At 42.0% G+C, this 6,839-nt stretch overlaps 1 protein-coding gene across 1 annotated transcript in view; it reads left to right on the forward strand.

The window, feature by feature from the left end:
- The window catches only part of ubash3ba (ubiquitin associated and SH3 domain containing Ba), a 17,176-nt gene that overhangs the window by 4,563 nt on the left and 5,774 nt on the right, over nt 1-6,839 (forward strand). The window lies entirely within an intron of this gene.

The raw sequence follows: 6,839 nt of genomic DNA on the forward strand, positions 1-6,839 counted from the left end.
AAAATCTCTCTTCCTCTGTGAACCCACCAGTGTTATCGACTCGAAAAATAACCCCCCCCCCCACCCAACAGTTCTGTGTTTCCACCGTTGCATGGGGCAACTCCATCACAGTAAATACAGATGAATCTGTTGGTTATTTTTCAATTCGATTCAACTTGTTTGGTTATTTAAATACATTTTTGAACATTTTGAAGATGCCCCTCACAACTTCTAAGAGTCCACTTTGACACTTTCTAATTGTTTTGTCCAACCAACAGTCCAAAACTCAAAGATATTCACTTTACTGTGGCAGTAAATAGAGAAAAGCAGCAAATCCTCACATCGGAGAAGAGCAGATTTGAGTCTTCTACTGATTGGATCATTGAATAATTGACACATGGTTTCTGCACTAGTCTGATCCCGTGATGGGGGCCTGTTGGACTCTTAGCCTGAAGACATTTACCACTAAAACACAACCGTGCCGGACAAATATTCATTGGTTTAAGTGATTTTTACATTTCTGCTTGCAATTGTCAACACATCTTTACTCACTGGTACATTTGAAGAGAATTAGAATGACATGTCATAAATTAATTTGCTGCTATGATATTTACTCGGAAATTAATTGTTTAAGAAAATGCTAAATAGATTGTATTTAATACAGCCTATTATGCAAAAGGACACTCCCGTTATATTATGCACCCTCATCTTGGTTGATAGTGAGCTTCAGTTTATAAAACAATGACAAAAACCTAAAGGACAGCTCTGTTTTGTATAATTTAATGATACTTTTGAGGTCGCTTCTATACAGTGCTTATTTCATACAGGTTGTCTTTAGTCCCTGACAAGCTTATTGTCTGTTTCATCGTGCTTCTTGAGCGAAGACTTCAAAGCCACTGTGGTTACTGAGCTGTACATCTAGCTTGGATAACATCATGTACGGTAAATTTCCACCCTTCTGAGAAGTCTTCTCCGTGTGAAAGAGGAAGTCTGTGTGCACGCAGGCTTTTCTCCCATCGACACCACTTTCATAACTTCTGCCTTAAATGTGACAACTACGCGTCTCACTCCGCTTTCATCCAACAGGCAAAACAAAAAAAAAAAAGCATCACGTGGAAACCTTTTTTAGTTCATAGAAGGGCGCTACATGATAATAATTCTACACATAACTTATGCATACATGTGACACTTGCAAGGACAAACTCGAAGCTTGTGCTCGAGAGACAGCCAAGAGGAAGTCGCCCATTTCCAGAAGTGGCTTGTGACCTTTACTGAGCGCTGTGTTGAGACGGTGGTTTAAGGGCGGCTCAAAAAGGAGATTCACATGTCACTTGCAGATAAGAAAATGAGTTTGGTGTACTTACTGAGTCATCAAATTTCAAAAAAGGCCTGAAGATTGCAAACCGTATACCTTTTTTATATATTGGACAGAAATCAGATTGACCATGTTTAATCAAAATAAAGAATGATTTGGGTGTCAGAAGTGTTGTTTTAAGGCCTCCACATGCCTACAAAGCACGGCTCAATCATATGCTGTTAGCTTCATACAACACATCCCGGGACTTTCGAAGAGTGCCGTGTGATGCATCACTATTTTGCCGCCGTGCCTCATGTATTCTTAGTGAAACATTCGCTTTGTGCACTTTGACTTTGTTTCGCTGACGTCACTTGTGCGGAGCTAAAAATAACAACTCATGCCACAACAACACACTTAATCATTGGTTGAACAGAGAAGCTTCAAAATAATCCTTTGTTCAACCTGATAAGCTTGATGGACACATATAGCGAGGAATATTGTTAACGTCACACAGACGCTCACACGGTTCATTTATTGGTGTCAATCTCCCACTTGCTCTTGTCTGCCCCTGTGGACTTCTCAGCTCTCTTCTGTAGAAATAATGAAGTGAGACAAGGAGCAGCGGTTCCAGACACAGGCTGCACACAGCTAGCTTTGTTAAAGACGTGGTGCTTAAAGCGTTGCCCTGTCAGCTTGAAACAAAGGCGTGTGTGTGTGTGTGTGTGTGTGTGTTTGTGTGACCTGAAACAAAATGTTGTGCTACCAAGACACTCAAACAAAATGACCACTACTCACTCCCACAATTATTGGTATGGTTTCACAGTGTGTGAAATACTCTTATTCCCTTTCTTGACAAGAAGATTGACGGTAAATACAAAGTTAGCTGCTAGCTGCTTGTTAGCTTAATGTAGTGCAATGGGGAGACAGCTAGCCTGGCTCTGATCCTGCTAACTCCTCTGAAGGTATCTAATCAACTAAAAATAGTTTTAGAATTTCAGTTTGTGTACGAATTAAACAAACAAGATTCAACTTGTTGATAACTTGAGCGTTAGAGATGATTTCTTCCTCTGCTTCTAGTCTTTATGTTAATACACAGACCTGAAGAGTGATATCAATCTTCTCATCTAAGTTCTCGCAACAAAGCAAATATACACGTATCTCCCAGATGTCAAGCTCTTCCTTTTAATATTTACTCTAACTCCATTATTGCTAATTAATGGTGGCCGTGAGTAACTGCTCTAACAAATACCAAGGAGAGCGGGGTCAGCCGGGACCAATCCCTTCAACAAGTGAGAAAGCAACTGTGCCGACGCCATTCCCCACTCTCACGCTCACCCGCTTCACCTTCAACCTTCTGACGATTCCTCTTATTTCATTCAGTGTCAAGTACATTTTTGGCTCTTTTGTTGTGTTTCTTCTACCATACTGTTTTTAATTATGTCACATATAAAAGGAAAGCTTATTTTTTGTATCAGTAGATGCTAGTTTTAGCTGTTTTGCTGGTAGCTAGCACAGGAGTCCAAAGTGTGTCGGCACTCCCTGGGACGATTGGGACAGTATCGTTTCCATTTCCTACATGTATTATTTTTTCAAAGAAACATGTGAACAAGTGGCATTGTAAATATAGGATGTTTAAATTTAGAATTTAGTCATTTTTTTTTAAATTTAAATGACATTTTGTTAGCACAGAACATGGTGTCCCAAACATCCCAGGGAGGGGTGGACTTTTGGGGAAATGCACTCCTTGTACATTTAACAAAATGGTGCCTTTCATGTTTGGGTTGGTGCTCTAAAAGACTTTATAAATTGTCCACAGACACCTGTATCTGTTCAGTCATCACATTAGTTCAAGTACTCTGTGATTAATGGGAGTTTATTTATTTTGTGTCGATGCAAAAGTGTCCCAAGCGACCCCGCTCTCCCGATTACAATTATATCAGTCAAAGCATAATATGTGCCATCTTTGTGTTCTACAAAACACCCTGAACAGATCTGTTGCAAAGCCAAACGCTTTTTCTTCTATTTTTTCCTGGCCAGTCAGCTAGTGGGCTCACCAGGCCCGAGTGTCGGCCAGACTGGACGTAGGGAGGCACATTTCCTCTGCTGACGGGGCTCTCCTCAGGGGGCAGTTCGGTGTTGGGCAGCCGCAGTGCTCTCAGAGCGATAAGTGGCTTTAGTGGTGAGTGTTCGCCGTGGGCTTGTAAACAGGAAGTGTTGTGTCGCCCATAGAGCTGAGTCGGGGAGGGGCCCTTGGGAGTATGTAGCTGAGTGTGTGTGTGTGTGTGTGTGTGTGTGTGTGTGTGTATATGTTGCGAGAGGGTGACATGGTTTTCGTTAACGTCAGCTCTAGATGCTTGTTACTTTTGGCTTTCATTTCTGATTTCTTTTTTCCTTCTTGGCTAATACCTAGCTATGAAATGTACGAGATTCATTCGTGGCGCAATAACTTCAAACACAATGTTTACAGGAACCCGAAGTGCTCACACTCACGAGAGACCATGAGAAGTGTGCATGTTGCCTGATTTAAAGCGATAACTTTCATCCAAGACATCCAAGTTTAGCAAAGAAAAGGTCAGTGGTCTCAGTGGTGAATGTGCAGATGAAGTGAAAGTTGTTATCTAGCACGGTCGCTGTAATTCATGCAAACAGTACAGCTGATATGAAGCCGAACCGTATCCAGAGCGACTTCTCTCCCGAGCACTCTCAAACCCTTTTTTTTTAAAATTATCTTTGTCTAGCTGTGAACAGGAAATGCAGTTTACAAATAACTCAGTTCTTGCTAAGAGCAAAGAAGAGGCCTCCGGGTTAGCAGCAGTTATCAAGGACAGTTTCAACCACGGTGGAACACATAGAAAAGGCCATTTGAAACATGAATATTCAGTTCAACAAGAAACAGACTAGTATAGATTTATTTTAAAAATACTACAGTGTCAAACAGCAGATGCTGTATACAAGGCTGAAGGGGCAGGAGGTGCTGTCTTCCTGGCTAAACGTGGACCAGCTGGCCCATGAGAGAGAGAGAGAGAGAGACGGCGCCTGTGAAACTGCTGCTTGCTCTGCCCAGCGCTGCTCCCCGAAGGCCGTCGCAGATGTCGACATGCTTTCTTTTTGCCTCAAGGAGTGGAAACAAAATAGAATTGGCACTGAATAATCCCAACACATGTTATTCTTAACATTCCGTCTGAAAAGGACGACTCTTTGTATGCAGTGTTTGGCAGGTGCACCGCCACAATGTCCCCCATGCAGCATGAAGGCCAGCAGGGGCAATGATGTGTGGAGAGGAGTGGAGCTAGGGAGGGTCCCCAATAGCCTAGAATAAATAAAATATTTGTTTATCATTTTTATGGTCTTAGAATGGTTTGACAGACAATGTTTGTGTCTAAAACTGTGTTGAAGCGTAACGCACGTATACACACGTATACATGAAGAGGAATCTTGGTCTTGCCCTGCCTTGGTCTTGATCTCGACTTGGTCTCAACCCTCCAAAATCTTGGTCGTGACCTGGTCTCCCTAAAGGTGGTCTTGACTACAATACTACAAGCCATATAATCCATTTACAGTTCTGAAGCTGAACCCTCCAGCCTCCTGCATTACAACAACACCACACTTTATCTCCTGCTTGATAATGTATTATATCATCTATGCCTGGGACAGGGTCTCCAGTAATTCCAGCAGCCCAAAAAGCCGATTAAATTGAAGTAAACCTCTCTGTGAGCGTGAGACCTTTTCCATTATTTCATGTCTCAAGAGTTCCCTCTCATAAAAATAACACCGAGATTAGAAGCAAGCAATCCAATGTTCTAGCCCGGATTGGATTTTGTGACGTCTCAGTCACATCTGCTTGTAATCCCATCATGCTTTCTGGGGAAAAGAAATCCCCTTCTTTTCCTCCTCCACACAGCACCAGGTGGAACCTCTGAATAAGGCCGCTGTCTTAAGCCTTCTACGTGCTGTAGTGGTTTATACTGCAGGAATAAAAAATGGATCAATCAGGTAAAATGCTGTAATCCAATGTTCTAGCTAACAGTCGAAGGCCCGATGAGGTAAACGGACAGGAGGCTTTTATCCAAGTTTTGTCCGTGTGTCTCTGTCTTTGACTTCATCTTCGCACTGCATTTATTTGCGTGTGCATATTCTAGTGGTAGCTCTGTGTGAGCCATCTGTCACGTCGCTGTAGTCAGGGCACACACACGCCCCAGGGTTCGGGGACTTTGCCGTATCTAGGACCCTCTCAGTGGGGCAAATTTAAAAATAGCTCGTCGAATTTCAGCGCTAGAGTGGCACAGCGAACACACAGAGAAGCTGCAACACGTCTTTATCGTGCTGGGAATTTAAGTCAAAACTGAGGCTCTACGACGGTACAGAAAACTGCACTTTCTGCTCGTTCATTTTACTTTAATACCAGTTGTAGATTGTCTTTTACGTTTACTAGGACAGTGACGATTAGTGCAATTAGTGTTACCCTTTTTAAATTTTTGTTCCACATAACGCAGTAAGAACTTCAGCTGAAAGGAGATGGGATCGCATGGCATGTGGTCGAGTCTTAAAGGTCAGATGCTGCGGCAACAGTGCTCAAAATGCATTTCCTGTTGCTTAATAGTGAAATGAGCCATTTGCAATGTCAAACGTCAACTTGCTTACTTTAGTTTCTTGTCAGGGATCCAAACTGTTGGAAAGGAAATCGGCAAAGATAAAGTATCAAAAGATGCATCTTTGATACGAGGTGTTTCTTCACTTGTATCTACTTTGCATTGAGAAGCTTTAAAATGAAGGAACAGACACCTCACTGTCTGTAAAAGTTACTTTCAGTTGCCACCAACTCTCACTTCATCATTATTATATATATATACAGACTAATTTAGGATTATTAAGCGGAAGGTTTTTTTAAATACAATCTCATCCAGACACTCTGTTGTTCCTCTTGAAACTGAAGAAAGCTGCTGGAATCAGTGAATCCCTTCAGAGGCGGCCCGCCATACCAGAGGTTTTATAAAAAGACACTAATTAGATTTTGAGCACTCAAGAGTAATCACGCAATCAGCTCTTGTTTCAGAAAAGTCACGAGAAGTTATAGTTTTATAAAGTGACACGGATAAATCACGTGGTATACATCAAAACACTAAGTATTACCGTGTTGTTCTTTATTTATGGTGTCTTAATATTCTGACATTTTGCTGCTGCAGAAATTAATTGTTAACCAAGTCTGTGAGCGGATTTCTGGTGCCCCCCCGTAACACACAGTGCTCGCTATTTAATCATCTACAGAATCACTTCCGACCGGAATTGTGATGTTTTTCTGATATTTTCGTAGCAAAGAATGTGTTTAAAATCAGCATCAATGCAGTTTCATGAAACTCTGGTATGAATTATGACTTTACTGCTCTCTCGGGATGTTCGCTCTTTGCTCATCGTCACGTGGAAGCACAGCAATCTCCTCCTAATAAACACGGTCCGGAAGAGAAACTATTGATTTTGTGACTGTGCTTTGATCTCCATTCCTCTCTCTCCATTCCTCCCTCTCTCTCTCTCTCTCTCTCTCTCTCTCTCTCTCTCTCTCTCTCTC

This window comes from Anarrhichthys ocellatus, unplaced genomic scaffold (genome assembly GCF_004355925.1).
Source record: "Anarrhichthys ocellatus isolate YVR2014 unplaced genomic scaffold, GSC_Weel_1.0 scaffold18, whole genome shotgun sequence".
Lineage (NCBI taxonomy): Eukaryota > Metazoa > Chordata > Actinopteri > Perciformes > Anarhichadidae > Anarrhichthys > Anarrhichthys ocellatus.